The 25159-nt window shown below is 45.8% G+C and overlaps 1 protein-coding gene across 1 annotated transcript in view; it reads right to left on the bottom strand.

The window, feature by feature from the left end:
- Positions 1–24860, bottom strand: part of B3GALT5 (beta-1,3-galactosyltransferase 5) — a 32449-nt gene extending 7589 nt beyond the window's left edge. The window contains exon 1 of the mRNA XM_037014609.2: positions 24726–24860. The gene's annotated coding sequence lies outside the window, so the exon portion shown is untranslated. The remainder of the gene's footprint in view (positions 1–24725) is intronic.
- Between the last annotated feature and the right edge of the window lie 299 nt (positions 24861–25159).

Raw genomic sequence — 25159 nt, forward strand, 5'->3', positions numbered from 1 at the left:
CAACTTGAAATGGATCAAAGACCTAATGTAAGACATGAAACCATAAAACTCTTAGAAGAAAACATAGGCAAAATCCCTTGAACATAAACATGAGCACTTTTATCCTGGATACATTTCCTTGGGCAAGGGAAACAAAATCAAAAATGCATAAGTGGGACTACATCAAACCAAAAACTTCTGTACAGCAAAGAACACCATCAGCAGAACCAAAGGCAACCTACAGTGTACTCGTAAATGATTTATCTGATGAAGGGTGGAGGGTTAACATCCAAAAACTATAAAGAACTCATATGCCTCAACACCCAAAAAACAAATAACCCAATTAAAAAATGGGTGGAGGACCTGAACAGACATTTTTCCAAAGACATAAAGACGACCAAAAGGCATGTGAAGACACTCCACATGGCTAAATATCAGGGAAATGCAAATCAAAAGCACAATGAGATATCACCTCACACCAGTCAGAATGGCCACTATCCAAAGACAAGAAATAACAAGTGCTGGCGAGGATGTAGAGAAATAGGAACCCTCTTACACTGTTGGTGGGAATGTAAATTGGTGCAGCCACTGTGGAAAGCAGTATGGAGGTCCCTCAAAAAACTGAAAATACAAATACCATAAGACCCAGTAATTCCACTTCTAGGAATTTACCCAAAGGAAATGAAATCCCTGATTCGAAAAGATAAGCACCCCTATGTCTATAGCCACATTATTTACAATAGCCAAGATATAGAAGCAACCTAAGTGTCCATCGATAGAACAAATGGATAAAGAAGTAGTATATACACATGATGGAGTATTATTCAGCCATAAAAATGAAAAAAATCCTGCCATTTGCAGCAACATGGATGGATCTAGAGGGTATTATGCTCAGTGAAATAAGCCAGGGAAAGAAAGACAAATACCATATGATTTCACTTATTTATGGAATCTAAAACCAAAACAAAACAAAATGAACAAAACAGCAGTAGACTCATAGACACTGAGAAGTGATTGGCGGCTACCATGGGGGAAGGTTGGGATGGTTGGGTGAAGAGGGTGAGGGGGATAAAAGGGCACAAAAAGTCTCAATCATAATACAAATTGGTCATGGGGATGGTAGTACAGCATGGAGAACAGAGCCAATGACTCTGTAACATCTTCCTATGTTGACAGATAGTAACTGCCCTAGAGGGGGTATAGTTTAATAATATGAGCAACTGTTGAACCCCCGTGCTATACACCTGAAACCAATATAAGATTATATACCAACTTTAATGCAATAAAAAAAAAAAGAAAACACCAGTGGGCATCACTTGTAGAGGTGACAAGTTGTGGGCACCACATCATGAACAGGTGAGATCACGTACCCCAGAGCGGTGCACCACCCTAATTTTTAAGTGGACTAGTAAAGACTGAAAATATCACTTTCCCTGGAGGGACAGGAAGAAGAGCAAGAAGACAACGATGAGACTGAGGGGAAGAGGATTCCTGGGGCCAGAGATGAGCAGTGTTGACCCCACACCACCACCACCTGGCCCAGGTCTGGAAGCTAGGCCTGGGAGGTCTCGAGGAAAGACATTTATGAGGTGGCTAATGACCCCTCACCTCCACTGTTTTCTTTTTCTGAAAGAAGGCTGCTCCTCCCCAAATCATATTAGCTTCAAACAAAATGAAATCTGACCTCATTCTTGAGCTCCAGTAGAGGGGAGAGTGTCCCCAAGAGTGGGCGGGAGCTGAGCAGCCCCAGGTCCCTGAGTAACTGAGGAGCAGAGGTGTGAAGGGAGGTCCTCACCACTGCCCCAGGCCCACGCTGGGCCTGCGGCTCTCAGCGCCTCCCTGGTGCCCAGCAGCCTGGGAGGCAAGAGCAGCTCTTGCTCTGTGATGACCAACACGTGTTCAGCCTGGCTGGGCCACGGGTGCCCAGACACGTGGTCAAACATTACTCTGGGTGTGTCTGCAAGGTGTTTAGGGATGAGATGGAAATCAGGATCGGTAGACTGATGAAGCACATTGCTCTCCCTAGTGTGGGTGGGCCTCAGCCAATCAATCAGCTGAAGGCCCGAATAAAGGGCTGACTCTCCCCCTAAGTAAGGGGAGCTCCTCCTACCTGACTACATGTACTGCAGCACTGAGGTGTTTTCCTGCTTTCAGGCTCAAACTGAAACATCAGCTCTACCTAGGTCTAAGCCTACCAGCTTTTGGACTAGAACTTACACAAATTTGAGTTCCACATGAGGAGAAAGAAGTACCTGACCCCTACCTCACACCATACACAAAAATCAAATCCAGACAGACTGCATATCTGAGGTGAAAGGTACATCAATAAAGCTTCTGAAAGAAGAGTTTTCTAATCTTCAAGTAGGCCTTATTTTTAAAGAGGACACAGAAACACAGCATAAAAGAAAAACATGATAAATGAAACTTCAACAGATACCCTCAGGAGAGTTCAAAGGCAAGCCACAGACTGGGAGAATAAATATACTTGCCGTACATGATCTGACAAAGGACAACCATCCAGAATACATCAAGAACTTCTGAGTCAACAAGGAAAGGACAAAAAAAAAGGGCAATTTTTAAAAAATGAATTGTGAACAGATATTTCACAAAGGGCATCCAAATGGACAAAACTCCAGTAAAGGACATGATTAGCCATTAGGGAAATGCAAATAAAATCACAATAAAATACCCCCCAAATGACTACAGTGTAAAGTAACAAACACTTTGGAAAGCTGTATTTGCTTTGGCAATATCTACAACAGCCAAAGATACACCCAGAAAACCCCTCCTGGGCACATACCCAACAGAAATGATTACTTATGTCCACCAAGCAACACAGCCAAGAATGTTCACAGCACCCTGCTCATAATAACCAAAAACGGGGATATCAGTCTTGGGCCAATCAGGAAAGAGAAAACACACAGTAACTTGAACAAGGGAAGTTTAACATAAAGAGTTGTTCATGTAACAAGGGGCTAGTGGTGAGACATTAGCAGTAAGAGGCAACAAGACCCCTAAACATATGAATAGCAGATACAAGGAGCAGCTACTGCCCCCAGTGCCGAGGAGGAAAGCCGAGACCCAGACCTCCTTCACAAGGCCGCGGCCCGGCCCCCTGAGAGCAGAGAAGCCCCTGTGGGCCCGGAGCCATCTTCACAGAGTCCGAGAGAGTGAATCTGGAGCCCAGATTATTTGTCAACTTATTTGGCAATAAGTTAACAAATGGCACAAACATGACCAAGAAATTTCCTTCATGAGCAGAATGGATCAATGAAATGCTACCTACCCTTTAAGAAATACAAACTTTTTATATGCCAACTATGTATTACCCTGACAGACATCATATTGAGTGAAAAGGCAGATGTGCAAGAGAATATACTGATGATTTCATTTATATGAAGGTCAAAACCAGGCAAAACATATCAGCGATGATGGACAGCAGAAGAGTCATTACCTTTGTGGAGACCAATGTAAAAATTCATTGAGCCACACAGCTAAGATTGGTGCTCTTAGCTGTCTATAAATTATTCCATGTTAATATTTTTCAGTAATTTTAATTAAAAGTGTATCTCTGAAAAGGTAATATCTTCTGTAGAGTAGTCCAGATTTATTGGACCATAATCTGATTTTTTTTTTCACCATGCATTTCATGAGCCAGTATACCACAGAACAGACCCCTGTTTTGTGTCCAGGTCTTAATTTACAAAGGTGACTGAGCGATGACACAGACAGGTCAGTGCTGCTGAAAGAAAAGTTTAATGTTACTTACAGTTTTCTTAGAACAAGAGGCCTGGCTGGCCACACAGGGCCACAGGAAGGACACAGATTTGGTCAGGAAGCAGAAGCAGCAGTAAGAGACAAGTCCAGACTGTGTGGGAAGGGGAGGCAAGGCGGGATACACGTTTTAGGACTGGCCAGCTGGAATTGTGACCAGTTCTGGACTATAGGGGTGGCCTCTAGTTGTCTGGGGCCTGGACCTGGGATGACTAAGGCTAAGGGATATGTCTCCTGGGGTGCACGGGCCAGGGAGAGGTGTGGCCCTGGTTCGGTTTGCATATTGAAGACATGGTCCTGGCTGGGCCCTCTGTCATCTCTAAGAACTGGCTGGCCTCTTCCCAGCCAGAAAAGGGTTTTAAGATGCCAAACATCATAATATACAGAAAATTAAAAATAGGCTTAGCTCAACCCCAGGCAATAAAGTCCGGAGTTTGCTTTCTGAAAATTCTAAATCAGGGACAGCTGCTTTAACACATCAGCTGGGCAGGTACGGCCAGCAGGCCCCCTGATCCAAGCCTGAGGTCTCTGCAATGATTCTACAGCATTTCATTAATTGCCAACTCAGCACCTACTCCATTTTCCATTTAAGTCAGCTTAAGATGCTACAGAGCAGATTTTTTTAATCCCCTTTTCTTAACTTCAGGCAGCCTGCTGGGATGGAAAGATGGAGGAATCTGGCTCAGTCCCAGCAGTGGGACAGTTGGGCACTAGGTGACCAAAACCTGCTCCGGACCTGTGACCTTGTCTCCAGCTGGGGACCCTGATACCTGCCTCATAGGCGGCTGGAAAGTGCTGTTCACGTGGCGGTAACTCTTTGCCGTGACTCTAATCAAAGTGCTCCTCAGCAGTGCTGACTCTGTAACATCAACTCAGTTCTCCCCTTCAGGCTCACCTTGCAGGGAGAACCCTGCCTGCCAGGCTCCAGTCATAGACAGAGGGGCGCACTGCCCAGGGGGTGGCCTGAGCAGAGGAGAATGGTCTGGAAGTACCTCTGAGAGCCTCACCCTGGCTGGCTGATCGCACCCTGGGCCTCGCTTGCCGAGAGCCCAAGAGCCAGGGGAGAGAGAACACAGCCAGCTGGGCACTGGCCCCTCGGGGGACAGCGACGTCCTCTTGAGCAGCCAGCAAAGGAGCAGAACTGGGTCTCCTAGCATTTGCCCCAAAATGAGTTCTTCCCAATGCCAGCCAAGGAGCTACAAACCCTCCCCAAGCATTTTTATATCACAGATCTTTTTAACACAGTTTATAAAACAAAACATAGGATTATAAAGGAAATCGGTTATGCCAAAATAAATTTATCAAACTATTTTCTAAAGTCTGCGAGTAATATATGCAGTCTCCATTATTGCATCTAAAAACGCTTTCTAGCTCTAATAACTACCTTAATTTTGAAGACAGCATGAGCTTTACCCATATTTGGAAATGTCTACACCTACTATCATGTGATGTGAAACTACCAGAGTTTCTTCTGGAAACGAAGTCACAGGCTCCACTACTGTGTGGCTCAGTGCCTGTTACGGGCTGAACTGTGTCCCCCAAATTCATAGGTTGAAGTCCTAACTCCCAGGACCTCAGAATGTGACCTTATTTGGAGGGTCTTCACCCAAACAGGGCCTTTACCAAGTTATGAGGTCATTAGAGTGGGCCCTGGTCCAGTGTCTTTATATAAAACTGGAAATGGGGACACAAACACACGCAGGGAGACACCAGGGAAGGACGGAGGGTGAAGTCAGGCTGCTGCTTCTGCAAGCCAAGGAACCCCAAGGAAGGTCACTGCACACCCGAAGCGGGGAGAGGCCTGGGGCGCATGCCCCCTCCTGGCCGCAGGAGGAGGTGGCCCTGCCCGCACCTGGGTCTTGGGCTCCCAGCCTCCAGGCTGTGAGACAGTACGTTTCTGTTGTCTAAGCTGCCAAATTTGTGGTACCTTGTTCAACCACCCTAGCGAACTAATGCAGTGCCTGTATTCACCATGCAAGGAGGTGCTAAATTTCAGTTAGAGGTTTGTGAAAATCAGAATGACATTTCTTTTCCCATCCCAGGCGTCAGACCCCAGGGTGTTCATCCTGCTCGGCTGCCCAGGGTCTTCCTCAGCCTACGGTGGACGGGCTCACATGTCTGAACTGAGAGAAGGTCACAGCACAAAACTAACAACACAGAGCTTCGAGGGCAGGGAGGGTGGCAACGTGGGAATCCCGGAGGGTGGAGAGCCTGCCCCTTATCTCCACCCACTCCCAGGTCGTCTCCGGTGTCGTTTTGAGCTGGTCTCCCCACCTGACTGGGCCAACGCTGAGCTAGGACCTGGGATCGGGGCTGGGCTCGAGTACAGTGGGGCATTTTTGCACTGCACAGTTTTACCACTTTTTTGATAAAGTATCTTTTTTAATTGTATGGAAAAAATTATGGTACTGGCTATTTAAATTTTTTCTCAAATTAGCAAAATAAACCATCAGCTTTATTTCAATCCTTCTCCTATTTACAAAATGTCTTGCCATAGACTGGCTCCTGCGGCAGCTCGACAGAGGGCCAATAGAAGGTGTCCCCTGGCCATGGCCAAGCCACCCGACTGCTCTGGGGTCTGTAGGGGAAGGGTGTGGAGGGTGCCGGGGGCCCGCCTTTTGTGAGAAGGGGATTCAAGCATTCCCACCCAGCGAGGAATGGTTTTTTTCTCTGCCTTTTACATCATCTCATCAGTTCAACCAAGCACAGTGAACAAAAATCTCATTCCTCATCAGCCTTTCATGCTGCTGGTGGCCCTGGGAGGTTGTATTAGTGAAGCATCCCACCAGCCCGGCTTCAGGAGTGTCCTGTGCCCATCTGCTGAGGCTGACCACCTGAGACGGGCACACATCCCATCGGAGGAGCCCTGGTGGAGCCCATGGCGCCCCAGGCACTGCGCCCTCCTCCCACGCCCTCCTGCCACCTCAGGGGACCGCCCCCGACACCTCACTGTGACAGGCAGAGGCCCAGGCACCAGGGGCTCACAGCCCACAGGACAAGCAGAGCAGCCGCTCTAGCTGCATCACTGACACAGCAGGTGGCGGGCAAGCTGATAAGACCCCCCACAACTCCAGTCAGGCACCTCTGAGCCCCTTCTCAGTGAGGCCCCCACCTTCAGACTCCCACGGCGCCTGTGCCTTGCCCAGTTTTTAACCAGAGTCCTTGGGGGTTGGATTAGCCAGAACACCCCACCCTCAACATATGATCAAATTCCTCGGCCCCAGGCTCAGGGTCTGGTCAGCCTGGCCTGCTTCGTCATGGGTCCTGTGGGGTCAGGTAGTCAAAATCCCCCTGGCTCCTGAGGTCTCCTCTTAGTAATTCCCCATCCCCTGCCTCCCGCCCCTGCCCCACTGCTTGGCCATAAGTCCCGACATGTCCGCGCCACACTCAGAGGTGAGCCCAGCCCTATGCCAGCCTCTCTTTCCCCAGTTGCAGTCGTTCTGAATAGAAGAACCTGGTTTTGCTGCTTTTCCACTGTCCAGCTCTGGCTTTTCTTTGACAAGGCAGAGGAGAGAACAGAGGTCTGCCTGCAGACATGCAGGAGAGCTGCTCTGGGGAGGCCGACAGGCAGAGGCAGGGAATCCAGAAGGGCCTGGTGGGTTCCAGAAACAGGGCACTGTGCAGAAGGAAAGCTTGCAAGTGAGTTTGGAGAGAGGCAGGGCGGGCTCAGCATGGCCTGGAAGAGCCCATGAGGAGCCCAGCCTTTTCTGAGGACACCAGGGGCCCACAGTCCTTCTCTAGCCTTGACAGACTGATGAGTCTGGGGTCTGGTAGGGCCTCTGTCCTCTACCTATAATACAACAGAGAAGCCTCTGCTGTCAAACCAACAACTGAGGAGAGTGAGCCCAGGATTCAGACCAACAAGCTCTGGTCCCAGGACCCATGAATTCTGAGCTTTAGAAAGGCATTTTCGGGGGTGACGTTTTAGGCAGCTCCAGCTGCCATAATGAAATACCACAGACAGGGAAGCTCAAACCCCAGACTTCTTTCTCACAGTTCTGGAGGCAAGGAACCCAACATCAGGCTGCCAGCACAGGGGAGTTCTGGGGGAGCCCTCTTCTCGGCTTGCAGCAGCCGGTTTCTCACTGTGCCCCCACATGGCAGGGAGAGAAAGAATGCACAAAGCAGGACACTCTGTGGCATCTCCTCTTAGAAAGGCACTAATCCCATCATTGGGGCCCCACCCTCATGGCCTCATCTAACCCCGATTAGCTCCCAGAGGTCTCACCTCCAAATACCATCACTGACATATGAACTTGGGGCAACAAGTCGGTCCACAGCAGGGATCATCTCCCAGCATTCACGGGCACCTGCTATGTAGAAGGAGCATCTGGCCACGGCGAGCAGCCCCGGGACTCTCCTTTGATCCCCCTCATCAGATGAGCTTACTATACAGAGGAAAGTGTCACTCTGTTCCGGGCTATTAGCTGTGCTTCCCACTGGGAAGCTCCACTTCTGGACCCTCTCTTCTGAACATGTTGACAATAGCCTCACCCAGTCTGGTGACTTGGACTCAGAAAGGGAGAGACGGGACTATAGCACAGGGGTCTGTACTCATTCAGGCTCCGTCCCCTCCCTCTGTGCCCTAACCCCTGCTGAGGCACTGTCTGATGTTCTTTTTTTAATGGGTTTACTTGCAGCTCCCAAACCTTCAGAAACCAAGGTTTTTGAAACCTGATTCTTTTAAACCTCTGAAGCATTCTTTTCTGAACAGGCCAAATAATACTAAACGATTTTACTGAACAGTTTTACCCATAGTGTGAAAAGGAGCAAAAAGAAATGGTACCCATAGATTTAGGAAGGCTGCTCTCCAATGGGCTTTTTAAAATAAGCTTTTGATTGCTTCAGTAAGCTCAGAATTAGAACCTTTCTTCTGTCCAAAAAGTAAACAAAGCAAATTGATAACGTGACAAAAAAGGATGCAGCAGGATGTCATTAACTGAGTTGTTGATTATCTTGCACAATCAACCATGTTACAAGAATCTGAAAAATCTGGTAAAGCTCTTTGATTGCCTGGGTCTGGTGAAATAAAGGGAAGATAATATTCTTCAGCACCACATAAACACCTTGAAACAAACACAAGAGATTTCGCTCAAACAACATCTCCCGGAGTCTTCTGGACACCTGTGGTCTGAATGGCAGAGCCATAGAATCTAGGCTGCTGGACTGGTCCTGCTGGAAAATTCTAGAGTGGTAAAAGTTCAGCATGCAAACCACCGGAACAGGGTAGGGAAGGAAGAAAAATAATTAAAACAGGGAGTGTGATCACTCTGGAAATCATGGCCTGCCAGATTTCAGTGTACATGAAGTGCCCTAAACAGGCAGTGGGAACAGTGCCAGTGTTGAGTTGGATGGTGCTTCCATGCGATGCATCCTAATTTAGGAGGGCTTGAAATAGCATTGCTTGACAAACGAGTTCAGCTGATCTTTAAGATGATACGAGCTCCTTATCAACAAGCCTAGTCCCGCATTATCTGTTCCAGCCCCCTGCCTCTACCCTCAGGCCCCACGGTTCTCTTCCAGCATCTTAAACAGACCCCTTCTTTCCCTCCTGTGCCAATGTCCCTCCCTATGTGGGTTTCCATGCCTCATCCACCCTTCTCCAGCCGCCCAACCCCACTTCTGCCCAGCTAACTCCAGTTTGTCCCCCACGACCAGGTCCTCAGCAAAGCCACTCTTGTATTTACTGCTCAGGGCACCCACTGTAGGCTATTTGTCAATGTCATTAATGGGGTCCTAATTTATTGTTTCTTTGTGCAAACCTTGGACTTCCCTGGTGGGTAACTCCAGAAGGACAAAGCAGGGACCATTTTCTGTATTTTTCACCGTTGTAGCTTCTGCCAACACATGGTATTTGCCATGCAAATGCCCAAAGGACAGGTTTTTTTTAACTTCTTTTTTTTTTCAAGTATCATTGATGTACAATCTTACAGTGGTTTCAAGTATACAACACAGGGGTTCAACAGTTACCCACATTATTAAATTCTCACCCCCACTAGTGCAGTCACTATCTGTCAGCATAGGAAGATGTTACAGAATCATTGGCTATATTCTCAACGCTGTACTACCATCCCTGTGACCAACTTACATTATGATTGAGAAAGTGCCTCTTTATCCACCTCACCTGCCCCACCTACCCACCCACCCCAACCCTTCCCCCATGGTAACCACCAGTCACTTCTCAGTGTCTCTTAGTCTACTGTTGTTTTGTTCATTTTGTTTTGTTTTTAGATTCCACAAATAAGTGAAATCATATGGTATTTGTCTTTCTCTGCCTGTCCTATTTCATTGAACAAAATATCCCCTAGTTCCATCATTCTTGTTGTAAATGGAAGGATTTTTTTAGTGGCTGAATAATATTCCACTGTATATACAATATTACATTGTATATGTAGCACATCTTCTTTATCAATTTATCTATTGATGGATACTTAGGTTGCTTCCGTACCTCGGCTACTGCAAACAACTTGGCAATAAACATAGGGGTGCATATATCTTTTCAAATCAGGGATTTTATTTTCTTCAGATAAATTCCCAGAAGTGGAATTACTGGGTCATATAGTATTTCTTGTTTTTAGTTTTTTGAGGAATCTCCATACCGCTTTTCACAGTGGCTACACCAGCTCACATTCTCACCAATAGTGTAGGAGGGTTCCCATTTCTCCACATCTTCACCAGCACTTATTTCTTGTCTCAAAGGAAAGTTTTGAAAAAGCAATGAGAAGATGCCCATGTCGCCAAAAGCCAAATCACGCTTCTTTACAACTTGGATACATTTTCTTACAAGAAAACGCCTTCTTTATATGGCATCTCCTTGGGATGAAATTTTTGTTTGGCAAAGTTTTTCAGAGCATCAGGCATTTTTTGTTATGTCCATTTCACAACACTTGAATTATTTCTCAAAAGAAATAGAACCTGGGCAGAGGATCTGAACAGACACTTCCCCAAAGAAGAAATTCAGATTGCCAACAGACACATGAAAAGATGCTCCACATCGCTATCATCAGAGAAATGCAAATTAAAACCACAATGAGATATCACCTCACACCAGTAAGGATGGCCAACATCCAAAAGACAAACAACAACAAATGTTGGCAAGGTTGTGGAGGAAGGGGAACCCTCCTGCCCTGCTGGTGGGAATGTAAATTAGTTCAACCATTGTGGAAAGCAGTATGGAGGTTCCTCAAAAAACTAAAAATAGGAATACCATTTGACCCAGGAATTCCACTTCTAGGAATTTACCCTAAGAATGCAGCAGCCCAGTTTGAAAAAGACAGATGCACCCCTATGTTTATTGCAGCACTATTTACAATATCCAAGAAATGGAAGCAACCTCAGTGTCCATCAGTAGATGAATGGATAAAGATGTGGTACATGTACACAATGGAATATTATTCACCCATAAGAAGAAAACAAATCCTACCATTTGCAACAACATGGATGGAGCTAGAGGGTGTTATACTCAGTGAAATAAGCCAGGCAGAGAAAGACAAGTACCAAATGATTTCACTCATATGTGGAGTATAAGAACAAAGAAAAAACTGAAGGAACAAAACAGCAGCAGACTCACAGAACCCAAGAATGGACTAACAGTTACCAAAGGGAAAGGGACTGGGGAGGATGGGTGGGAAGGGAGGGATAAGGTGGGTGGGGGGGAAAGTGGGACTTACGATTAGCATGTATAATGTGGGGGGGCACTGGGAGGGCTGTGCAACACAGAGAAGACAAATAGTGATTCTACAGCATCTTACTACGCTGATGGGCAGTGACTGTAATGGGGTTTGTGGGGGGAACTTGGTGGTGGGGGAGTCTAGTGAACATAATGTTCCTCATGTAATTGTAGATTAATGATACCAAAAAAAAAAGGAATAGAACCTGGCTTATTTCAATGGGAGAGAAGCAATGTCAAGCCTCGCCCGGTGCTATTCACACTGAGAAGGGGTGCGGCCTGTTACTAGGAGGGCTCAGATATGGAAGGTCAGGCTGCTCCAGCATAAAGGAGAGTGAAAAGATGCACAGAGAGAAAGGGGGACCCAGTGGCACCCAAAGAGCCTTAGTTACCGTATTTTCCTGTTGGCCCCAGAGGGAAGCCTACGATGATTCAGAGGATGGAAATAACCTTCATTCAGAAAACAGTGCACACACCATACACCATGCTGTGCACACAAAAGCACACTTGATTCGTCTACATGGCAGAAGAGGATCTTCCAGAAGCAGCCAGCCTCCAGAACAGCCTCCTGATGTTAATAACTTCACACTTCCTGGCACATGGAGATTGTCCCCCTCCTCCTACTTCCTCTAACTGTGGGACAACTTTCTGTCCACGGACTTCATCCCCCACAGCCACCTCTCAGCCCTGACAGAAGACACCACAGAAATCCACAAGCAAAAGGCTGAATCCAAACATCGGCTGTCTCGTCCACCAGGCAGACACACTCTGCACTCTTAAGGCTACCATCGGGAACTGCAATTATCATTTCTCCTCGGCAACAACATCCTTTGAGTGTGAGCTGTTTTATGCCCTCAGTTTCACTGCAGGAGATGTGGTAGAACATTCTCATTCCACAGTGGATCCTCTTGTAACAGATGGGCGGTATCTACCTCGAGATGATGAACTGCTTTCTTATGCCTGTCATTCACCCTACACAGCGATCACGTAGCTTCCTCTGGCCTGTTGTCACTTGCTGATTGTCTTCAGGAAAGTAGAAGGATTCTTCTGATGACACATGACTAGGGAATGAGCCTTGTTTTTCAAACAGAAATAGAGCAGCACCTCATAACTTCTGCCCATTGGGCTCAAGATCACTTGGCCTGGCCTGAAGCAGGACCCTGTGCCCCAGCTCTGGACAAAATTTTGAGGCCATGGTACTCAGCCAAGAAACTTGCTGATGGGGGAGGGTTAAGGCCCCCGCTTTTATGATTCAAACACTGACCTACACGCTTGCCAACAGACTACCCTCCAGCTTCCAAGACTGGTCAACCTAGACTTTCATTTACAAATATGAGCCATGAAGAGTAAAACAGTAGACATTTGAGAAGAATTAGCCACTGGAAGGAAGGATTGGGCAAACATCTTTGTAGTCTTCTTAAGAAAGCACATTTCTACATGACACCCTAGCAACAAATTTCACAATGGCCATTTGTGTATATACATTGTGTTAGTTACAAATATTCTTACCCAGCTCACAGTGCAGGCCTTGTCAAGCACCTCCATCACAATATTCTGTTAACCAACTTGTACTTCCAAGTGTCACACACATGCAGAAGCAAGTAACATGGGTGTCATTGCACATGACAACCATCTCACCCATGTAAACTGGACTTCCCCAAATTACTGAACTTGGGAACACCTTATCACAGTTGTGACAATTACTACCGAGTCACACCTACTTTCTAAAATTTTCTTATTACCAAGGGACCGTGGCACAAGACAGCGAGTCCGGCAAACTCTCATGGCCCTTGTGCAACAGCTGGAGCACCTGAATACACCCACTTCCCCTATGGGTGACTCATGGCAGCCGCTCCCCTGCTCCCAGACCTAAATCACCCTGCCTTCTACGAGGGGATTCCAATGGTCACTTCCCTTTGGGAATCTCTGGGTCAGGAAAAGGTTGGCATAGGAATGATAGGATATCATATCTGCCTTGCTACAGCCCCAAGACCTAGGAACCCCAAGGCTTAGGACAGTTGGAAGGAAATAGTAAGAGATACACAAATACTTGCTGAATAAATAATTGGAAGTAAATAATCTGAGCAGAGTCTATGACCAAAAAATAAAGGACACTCTCCCGGCCTCAGTGAGCGATAGCCTTCCTCTCAGGGGATTTCCACATTCACACCTCCACCCCTGTCCTCATGACATTCAAGCTTCTCCAGTAGAAAATGTCCATAGTCCGGGATCCAGGCTTCTGTCCAGATGAGGCTGTGAATTTCTTCCTCATCAGTTCCGGCGACAATACATATTAATAATGAGCAAAGCAAATGGTGTTGATTTTTCCTTTTAAGATGACAGCCACCCCCTATGTGAATCTCTACTTTAAGTATGATTGCAAACCAAAAGTTCACTCAGAAAAAATTGTTGGTCCTTATGACTGGAATCACCTTCGGTGTTCTTTGAAAGATTTCAGTAAAGATTCAGATTGCTTTTTGCGTATCGAAGTGTTGATGAGACTCTGAAAGACAGAGCATCAAGACTGAGCCACAAGGCATGCTGGCCTGACCCAGGTTTCATCGCCACGACCTACTTGTTTCCACCCAAGCTTCCGCTCTCGTAGCCGCAGGCCTGGGCTTCCTCAGTGTCTCCTCTGCTTCACCTCTGACCTCCCTGATTTTCCACCCCGACTCTCTGTTGGCTCTTCTTTCTCATCCCACCCGTGAAATTCAGGTGTGCACCCACCCTCTCTTGCAATGGACACAGTCTCCTGATGTTATCCTCTCCCATGCTTACACACAAAATAACCCTCAAATTCATGCTGCCCATCCACACTTTTTGCCTAACTCCAGATCCAAAAGCCAACGGGACATCCACACATGTCTCAAGTTCCACTCCTCATTCCCGGCTGAGAATCCATTCAGGGACACAAGTGCCAGAGCCACACCCACTTCCACTGCTTTAGCAAAAGACTCTTCTTAACCTCTGCCACTCCAGCCTCCGTGCTGTCCATCAGAAGAACCTTTAAAAACACAGGTCCAATAGCTAAACCAGTGTTTAGGCTAAAGCACATTGGCAGACAAGGCAATACAGATGGTAAGCACAATTACTTATTCCAATTTTCACTCCAACACTTAAAATTTTCCAGCGTCAACCCCTTACGGCCACAGTGCACTGACACTCCTGCCGCAAGACGGTGTGAAGTTCCACAAATACTGCTCTTTCTGCCCAGAATGCCTATGGCCAACGAGGCAGCTTCCTGTAATGCCTTCAGGCCTGGCTCGCAAGTTTCCCCTGACACCCCCCCAAGGAGCAGGCTCAACCTTTCCTTCTCTTGGTGCCACCGCCATTCCTTGGGCAGACCTTGACCACAGCTCCACCTGAGCATGATTATTTGTGTGTATGTCTCTCTCCTACTTTATGATGAGGGGCTTGGGACAGGAAGTAACTTATTCATATTTATTTAAGTCTTAATACTTCATACCATACTTTTCACATAACTGATGCTCAGTAAACATCTACCAAGTGCATAGAAAAAAATTTACTGTTATGGGTTGAACTGTGTTCCCCCCAAACTCATATGCTGATGTCCTACCCCTCCCCTCCAGGACTCAGAATGTGACCTTATTTGGAAATAGAGTCATTGCAGATGTAATTAGTTAAGATGAGGTCGTACAGGAGTAGGGTGGTCCTTAATCCCATAAGGCTAGTGTCCTTTTTAAAACAGGTAATTTGGGCACAGGCACACACATACACAAAGCAACATGTGAAGTTGGACGCAGAGATCAGGGTGATGTTCCCACAAGGAAAGGACGCAAAAGACTGCCAGAAACCCAGCAGAGAGGATGCAACAGATTCCATGTCACGGCCCTCGTGCCAGCCCTGGTGCCACCTCAAGCATGGACCCCAAGCCTGCAGAGCTGTGAGGGGGTCCATGTCTCCGTGTGAACCACTCGTTCCGTAGTTCTTTGTTATGGCAGCCCTAGAACACTTCAACATTTACTGAGTGAATAAATGAATAAGCTACTCAGAAGAGTTATTACCTGGATATCTGCAATGCACCTTTCATGCACTTAGCTAAGCAGCAAGCACAGTAGCAGAATCAGGTGGAATTCCACCCACCAGCGACACTGCATTTAGTTCTGTCAGTGCTTCCGCCTCTCTCTATGCAGGTTTTGAAAGGGAAAAGGGTTTTTTCCATATAAATTTTCAACACTAGATTTTTGTTTCTGCTTGGAGAAAACTCTACAGGCAAGAACAGTCACTAAAGAGTAGACAAATGGTGACAGTAAAGACTTGAAAACAGCTGGAAAGCTGTTCCCACTCAGCTGTTCCACCCTCGCTTTGGTGTTTCTGCCTCATCTTACCGCCTCGGCACTGCCTTCTTTCCTCTGACCACTGCTAGGCCATCACAGACTTTCAGTGGATCTCCAGAAACCACCTTCCCCCAAATGGAAAAAGAAAATGCTAACACGCCAACGTCATCTCCCAGTCAAATGCCAGTCACCTCTTTGCGTCTTTCACTGTTTCTCACTTGAAAACCCAGCACAGACAACCACGAATCGATAGAGGAAGCCAGAACCTTTACCAACCTGAATCACCAATGCCCAAGTGGCCTGCATGAGTCCCTGCCACGGGGTCAGGAGTGTCTGGGGGGTGGGGCTAAGAACGCCACAGGGAATATTAACAGATTCGAGACCCAGATGCTCAGGCCTCTCCCCCTCCGGCATTTGGGCCTCTTGTGGAGTCTGCTTCCAGCTCCCATTCACTGCACTCTAAATCTGGTTGAAAGTACAAGAGCTTTTCCCAAAAGATAACTTTGGCAGGAAAACCACATATTTTAATGTGAAATGATTCACAGTGAAAATATGTCACTTTATAGAAGCTCAATAAAATTGTTAAACACTGATGGGTTTGTTAGATGGTCCTATTGTTCCATCTGACTTGACGACAACTCTTCCTTCTCTCACTGGTATCTGGCTTTGAGGGCTGGTTGTTACACAAGAGGCTGGGACAGTTTTCCTATTAAAACCAAAACTGGCAATGTGCCCTAAGAATTTCATTGACAGTATATATTCTATTTTAGTAATAGAAAGAAACAAACCTTGTCAGCTGGAGCAAATTTAAACTAAAATAACCAACTTACAAGCATTGTTTTCAAATCCTAGTCATTTTCATTTTAAACCAGCATTTCCCTTACTATAACTGCATGTATTTCTGAATGGCAATGTAACTGTACACAGATGTAAGAGGAAAACACTAATCAGCCATCATCCTGCCCACAAAGCAACAAAACTAGGAATTTAAGTTTCATCAAGATCATCAAAAATCCCAATCACTTAGAAATAAAGAAGATTAATTATGAGGTCAAAGGAGAAATTAAGTGTATAATACCAGATTACTTATAAACAAAGCAAATGAGAACACTTGATATGATTCCTTAGGATATGTTCAAAGTTGCTTTCAGAGGCAAACACATCACCTTAACATTATTAGAGAAAAGAAAGGAAAAAAGGACGAAGCTCTCAAAGAATTAGAAAATAGAAATTATAGAAAAGAGCAGGAGGAATAAAACTAAAAACAGGATTGAATTAATTCAAACATTAAAACAAAATATTCCTGAAAAATACACACACACCTTCTCTTTCAAATGGACTATGTGGTAGCATATCCAAAACATACAGAAAGGGGGTCAGGGAAAAATAAAATGAGAAATGGAAAATGGGGAATGATACATATGGGAGACACATAATGTTAAGCATTCTGTGTCTGGAACCCAAGGGAACTGGATCTAATCTTAAGTCAGCCACTTGCTAGCTATGAGATACTAGGCATATTGACCTTCTTAAGACTCCATTTTCTCTATAAATGAGAAATAGAAAGCTTACAAAATGATAAAATACTATGACTTCCTCAAGTTTTTGTGAAAGTCAAAAAAGTACTTCATTGTACCCAGGAACTAGTAAGCACTCAGGCAATATTCCAGCTCACACCTAAGCCTTCTGGTATGTTACTTTGATCTGTAAAGCCCTACAATCCCTTCTTAAATCTGCTTGGGATATAATCACTTGACAGGGTCCCATTAGGTTCACGGGGCAGGTGACACTTGTAATTTCATCTTCAAACTAATGCAGTTTGTAGAAGTTGGGAAAAGATAAAATTCTTCCAGACTTGAAGTGAAACTGACATGGCTGTGTATGAGCTAGTGGGGGCACAGCTGGCAGAGCGTGATTTGAGAGGGTCAAAATGTCCTCCAAAAACTGTGTCCTTACAGCACAGTTTTGTGCCACAGGAAGTCTCCTACTAAAATGTAGAAAGGAGACCTGGTTAGAATCTGCCTGCATAAAGGAGGAAATTGAAATGGCAACAGAGAGTTAATGTCTAGGAACAGAATAACAAAGAGCAAATAATAGAATTTAGAAAACAAGGCTCAGGAGGGAAAAATTGAGGTGAAAAGGGATCAATTGGCTACATTAGAGATAAACCAGATTAATGCCCCCATAGTGACTAGCATTATCACTTCCTGTGTGCCAGCCACTGTGCTAAGCGCTTTTCCTGGGAGTATCCATTCAGTTCTCACCACACACCTACAGAGTGGGTGTTATTGTTCTCCTCTACTGAGGAGAAGCCTGCACAGTGAAGTCACTGGCCTGGGTCCTAGACTGCGTTGGTGGCTAAAGCCAGAATCTACAACCAGGCAAACACACCCCAGGGTCCACACCCCCTGCTCAAGTCCCTTCTTGGTGTCACAGATAAGTGTCCCAGGGACCAAGGAGCCTAAAGAAGGGAGGGGTCATCATAAGTGTCAATCCTACAGAAAACTTGGAGCCAGAAGCTCTCAAACTTCCAAAATGCAGCTTCAGTGGCCCCTGCTCAAGTCCCTTCTTGGTGTCACAGATAAGTGTCCCAGGGACCAAGGAGCCTAAAGAAGGGAGGGGTCATCATAAGTGTCAATCCTACAGAAAACTTGGAGCCAGAAGCTCTCAAACTTCCAAAATGCAGCTTCAGTGGAATAGCTGTGGCTAAATACAGAGAAGAGATGACAAGCCTTTAGGAAGAAAAGGAAGATGATAGAGGGCAGTTGGCTTGAAAACACTTTCCATCCAAGGAACCAACAGCTAAAGAGACAAGGGTATAAAACATCAGATGCAGAAAGGGGAGGGAAGGAATGGAGTTATTCAGTCAAGCCTGAGAACAGGACAAACTAGTAGGAGTAATAAATGGTGACTGATGGAGAATGATGATGGAGAGAGGAAAGCAGAAAAGAAGAAATGCCAGGCAACATCTTTCCCAGAAGGAAAGTTCATGACAGTAAGAGCATCTTATCTTTGAACAAGTAGAAGTTCGTCAACAACAAAAAACACACAACCTGATTTAAAAATGGCCAAGGACTTGAATAGACATTTCTCCGCAGAAGATATTCAGATGGCCAGTAAACTCATGAAAAGATGCTCAACATCACTAATTATTAAGGAAATATAAATCAAAACCACAATGAGATACCACTTCATACCCACTAGGATTTCTATTATAAAAATAAATTTTAAAAGAAATTAACAAGTGTTGACCAATATGTCAAGAAACTGCCCATTTTCTCAACCACCTTGTGCATTGCTGATAGCAATGTAAGATGGTGGAACCCTGGGGAAGAGTATAGCAGTTCCACAAAAAACTTAACATAGAATTATTCATATGATCCAGTAATTCCACTTCTGAGCATATACCCCCCAAAAAAATGAAAGTAGGGAGTTAAACAGGTTATTTGTACACCCATGTTCATAGCCAAAAGGTGGGGGCGACCCAAGTGTCCATTGATGGATGAATGGATAAACAAAATGTGATCAATACATACAGTGGAATACTATTCAGCCTGTAAAAGTACAGAAAGTCTGATACATCCTACAACATGGATGAGCCTTGAAGACATTGTGCTAAGTGAAATAAGCCAGTCACAAAGGGACAAATACTGTAGGATTCCACCTATTTGAGGTCCTTACAGCAATCAAATCCATAGAGACAGAAAGTAGAATGGTGGGTACCAGCAGCTGGGGACTGTGGGAAGAAGTGACTACTAACGGGTTCAGGGTTTCCTTTTGAAGTAATGGAAATGTTCTGCAACTAGATTGTAGGGATGGTTGCACCATGGTATGAATGTACTAAATTCATGGAATTGTAAAAAAAAGGTCAAATTAATTCTTGTATATTTTACCATGATAATGAAATGGAATTTGGGGTTCACTAAATTGTAAACTTCATGAGTAAAATTTCTGATATTGATATTATATGCCAATAAGACTATCAATGAAAAAAGAAAAGGACAGAAAGGAACCAAAACCAAAGGGAATGTGGAGTCCTTTATCCTTGGCAGGATTTCCCAAACTGTACCCCAGCAGACATCAAGAGGACCTGAGTGTGGTTGGGGGTAATGCAGGATGGGGACAGATGGGTCTGCAAGTTGGAGAACCACTGGAATAAACTAAATTAAACAGGCTTCTTTAATGAATGACTTTTGGAAATTTTTACAAAGTTAATATGCAGAGTGAATCTCAAAAAAAATATTCATATGCAGAGTTGTCCAAATTTTTTGATCCTAGAACAGTTTGTGAGGAATGCATCCCATACGCTAATGGGGAAATCAAACAGATAAAAAATTGGCTAGGTGGGGTCAGAGCTCAGTAGAGCTGGGGGTGGGCTGCATACGGTTTGTGAGTTATTCCCCTATGTTTGAAATACCTGACAATTTGAAGAAAAAAATTTTTTAATGCTTCCAAGCTACATCCTCAATGTGGAGGCAATCCCAAACCTGATATACCCTGAAAGCAACTTGTAAAAAAATTATAGGACGAACAGAAAGACTATATCTACCAACCATAATCATCCATGATTCCAGCTACACCTCCTCCTCCTTCATATCCTCAGGCAATAAAAAAGTAGATAAACCCTGATAACCATAACACAAACTAAAGAAAGGAAAAGAAAAAAATTAATTTCATGTAGGAAGAGAAACAATTAAGAATAATTCACTCAGATTATATCTAAAGGTGCATCTGAACCTGCTTTGTTAAAGATACTTGGCAGAGAGAACAATGGCAGAGCGAATACGTGTAAGTCCCACAGGACAGAAGGGAGCGCAAAGGGGGAGAAGTGCATGAAAGACAATGAAGAAGCCAGTCTGGAAAAAGACACTGTCCCGCAAGTGGGCTGGAAGTGTGCCCACAGGCCCTGCTGATGCTCAGGAAGCAGAAGAGAAACACCCCTGGGCGGCTGGATGATTCTCTGTCACTGGTTTCATTGCCACTTGGAACACGTCTAGCCTGGAGATTGATTTGGAATTTTTCATCAGAAACAGAATAGGCGGAGTTGTAAACTTCAACAGCAACGCCCAGGAATGGCTTCAGATAATTATACAAAGTCAGAGGCTAAATAAAAGGATTGGGGCAACAAATTAAATACTGGGCCCCTGACATTGGTCATTTTATTCCAGCAATTCTGCTATTGCTCAAAAGAGTTGGAGCACATTTGGGGGGGGGGGGCATTACTTTTAAAACCGAGATTTTTTTTTTCATCCAATAACGGAAAACTAGTTCCGTTATTTTATTTTCATACCTCACTCTTGATCCAAAACAATCTTATTCAACACAGTAAAGTGCTTGGCACATAACAGGCAAATAATAATAATAGTATCTATGACCTATGTAGCACTTACGTACTGGCACTGGCCTAAAGCTTTATATATACGGAAATTTAATTTAATTCTCCTAACTGCTCCCTCTGAATAAGTACCAATATTATCTCTGATTTCAGTTGAGGAAACTGAGGCCCAGAGAAATCAAGGAACTTGCTTACGGTCACGTAACAAGTTCCCGACAGAGCTGGGGTGTGAACACAGCACCTGGCCCAGGGCCCAAACTCCATCACTATATAAATATTTGTTGAATGAGTGAATGGATGATCAGCAACTTTATTTACCCAACTTGGTCCCAGACCACTTCTGGCTCCTTTTCTTCTATTGAGACTATAGGAAAAATGTTGAAAATTAGATATAAATTCTGGTTGATTTGCTTTTCATATGAGTTTCATTACACAATACTTAAATCTTCTAATTCTGGTTTCCCCTGAAGGCCACACTAGTTGTCAAAATCTCTGTAAATCATCTTTCCCACCCTGTCTCCTTACCTCTTCACACACAGGCTCAGATAACTCTCTCCATCAGTAGGCAACGAAAAATCTAATTAAAGCCTGCACAAGGCCAACCACACAGGAACCCCCGAACTCAGCCAAGGGCAATGGAGAAGGGTCTGCATTAGAGGCCTGGGAGGGGCCCTCTCCCATTCGAGGGGCTCCCCTGGGGGTGGAGAGGGAAGCAGAGGCATGCCGAGGGGAGCACGAGAGAAGTCAGCAGACCACCCCAGGAGACTACAAACCTGGCATCATCCAAGGGTGCCAACGGGGCAGGGGGCAGAAAGAAGGCTCTGAGCCCCTGACTATTGACAGCTGCATTCCAGTGGACAGGAATGTGGTAGCTCAACATCTATCAGCTTCATCCCAGTCAGCAAGCCAGTCACCTGGGGAGACGCTGACAAGGGCTGAGCACGTTTCACAGCTATTGGAACCAGGATTCAAGACCAGGACCTAGTCCTGGAAGAAAACCAAGTAGAAATTTGATCAGAAGTTCAGCCAATGGACAAGCATCCTGGGGAGGCAAAGGTTCCCCTGGGACACCAGTGCCTGGCTCGGAGCCCAAGGCCAACCCCATGCCCAGGAAGGAGGCAATCGTGCCCCTGGAGCCCTTCCAGTATCGGCCTGAACTGGCCTGGGGCCGCAGTTGTCCAGTGCCTGCGGTCGGTGAGCGGCACGGGGGGAAGGACAGCTGTGTGCTGGTGTCCACCGGGAAAGGATGAAGATTAGCACCCAACACAGAGGCCTGGACACGTATGTCGAATCTCAGAAAATCAGATATTAACAGAAGCCCTGGTTTATTCAAAGCACCTACTCAGAAATCCTACAGAGGAAAAGGGGCTGGGGCTGGAAGAACCTCTGGGAAGACAACACTGTCCTTGTCAGTTTTTTGAGGTGACACTTTAGGGAAATATCTAAATAGAAGTTTGTACCTTCTGACCTCCTTCACCCATCTGCCAGACCCCCACCCCTGCCTCTGGTGACCTCCAACTTGTTCTCTAATCTGTGAATTCAGTTTTTCTTTTTCAAGGTCCCATATGCAAGTGTGGTTATACAGTATTTGTCTTTCTCTGACTTATTTCACTAAAGCAAAGTTATGAAGTGCTCCTTATTTGAAACAGGTGGCATATTACCACCCTTGTTGAAGAGGAAACACATAAAAGATGGACTATATAACTTAACTGAAGTATTTTATTACAGGTAAGGCTGGGCTGATTCAGCATGCATTTACCTTCAAATGGGACTCCAGGAATTTCCTGTCTATAATATTCTCTACTCAACAGCCATTCCCATCCCAGTCACTGGAATGAGGCACTTCCCAACCCAGATCTCTATCCTCTTTCAACTCTACCCCTCCATCTCACAGTGTAAGGGCAGAAATAGCAAATGAGGGAGATAGGAGATGGGAGGTGATGCTAACATTTTCTGAAGATAAATACGTAACTAAGATTTCTATGTTTGTCAGGCTAATATAAAAGAAGAGTGAAAAATAACTCCACAGCATCTGATTACTGCAGATGTGGAAAGGGCCTTCTATTATTGGAAGCTGTATTTATCCCCAACAAATCAGGAACCTAAGCAAACGACAAACAAAAAAAGTGAAACAAACAATTTTAAAAACAGGGTAGAAGCAGTATTTACTGCACATATTACACACACACACTGGTACAGATATTGTAAAAATGTTGATTATAAAATCTTAAGGCACCTCATGCATTTGGGAATGAACTAAAGAGACTCCTTCCTCATCCTCTCCACAACTTCAAAACCCTCCTGTGCTGTTGGGGGGCATTTGTGGGTTTGTTGGGGTTTTTTTTCCCAGACTGGGTTATTCATTTTAACTGTGAGATGTTTCTATTCCATGTTAATTCCCTAATCATAAATTGCACTGCTGTGCCCAACCACTAACACAACTTCCTCAGTGTCTGACTGGTTAAAATATTTCATAAATGAATACATTATCATCAATACCAAATAACAATAACAACCCAAATAAAAAGTGGGCAAAGGATCTAACAGACATTTTTCCAAAGAAAGTAAACATGGCCAACAGGTACATGAACACACGCTCAACATCTTCACCCTCACGGAGGTGCCAGTCAAAACACAAGGAGATGTCGTGTTCGGACCGCTATTACAGAAAAGATAAGAGACAACACATGCAGGTGAGGATGCCACTGGCAGGGCTGTAACCTGGCACAGCAGCTACGGAAAACCACATGGAGGTTCCTCAAGAAATTAAAAATACAACTAGCCTATGATCCAGCAAGTCCACTTCTGAGCATCCAATCCAAAGTAAATGAAAACATTATCTCCTAAAGATATCTGCACTCTCCCGTGCTCATGGCAGCATTATTACAATATCCAAGGTGTAGAAACAGCCTAAGTGCCTCTGGACGGATGACAGATGAAGAAAATGTGATATAAACATGAGATGGAATATTAGTCAGCCTTTAAAAAGAAGGAAATCCTGCTGATTTCCATAACATTGATGTGGAGGGCATCATGCTAAATGAAATAAACCAGACCAAGGCAAATACTCCCTGCTATCACTTACACGTGGAATCTTAAAAATTAAGAGTCAAACCCACAGAGTAGAAAAATGGTTGCAGGGCTCCGGGGCGGAGGGGGACGGTAATAAGGAGAGGTTCTGGGGATCTAACGAATGACACAATGACTGTAGTTATAAACACTGGGCTTTGAAATTGAAGTTTGCCTAGAGAAATAGAACTTAAATGTTCTTACCCCCAAAAAGGTGAATTTTTTTAAAGAATGCACTGTTTTATCAAGTGGATGGAACTGATCTGTAACCATTTTATTTTCCTCAATGTTAAAAGAGAAAGAGGGATTTAAAAGGAAAAGGGGCAACCTGCACTAACGCGGTCTTGGAAGTGCGCGCGGTCAAAAGCACCCCAAGCCCTCCCGCGCCCGTTCCCCGCGCCCTCCCTTCCCTGGCCCCCGCGCCCCTCGAGCCCCCGTGTCCCCCGGGCCAATACCTCCCGGGCTACCCTGGCCGCCCGCTCCCGCACTGCCCGGGGACCCCGCGCCTTCCGGGCCCCGCGCCCACCAGGCCCCGCGCCCACTGCGTCCCCCGCGCCAGCACCTCGGGGGCTCCGGCGCCCGCGCGCCTCCCGGCCCTTACCGCGCGCCCCGCACTCCCTCGGCGGCGGCTGGGCTGCAGCCGCGGCGAGCTGGGAGCCTCCCGCGAACCGCAGAGCCCGGGGCCCGCGGCGGGTCCGCGGAGGAGACGGGCCGGGCCGAGGGCGGCCTCCCTCCGCAGGGCACCGAGGAGGTGGGAGGAGCGGCGCGCGGGGCGCACGGGAAATCTGATCGGGGAGGCGCGCGGCGGGCGGGGGGCGGGGGGCGCTGCGGCGGGCGGGGGGCGGCTGCGGGAGCGGCGGGGGCCTGTCAGCACGTCCTGCCTCGGTAGCCCCGGGAGGGGAGCATCTTTCACCTGCACCTAACGTCTGCGCTGGTGGCCTTTGCTCGTGTCGCCTTAGGCCCACTCTTTGAGTTTCCCATCCAGCCCTCCCAGGGGACGGTCCCAAAGTTAACTTTAAAACCCTCTCTGTACAG

Source organism: Manis javanica, chromosome 3 (genome assembly GCF_040802235.1).
Source record: "Manis javanica isolate MJ-LG chromosome 3, MJ_LKY, whole genome shotgun sequence".
NCBI classification, from domain to species: Eukaryota; Metazoa; Chordata; class Mammalia; order Pholidota; family Manidae; genus Manis; species Manis javanica.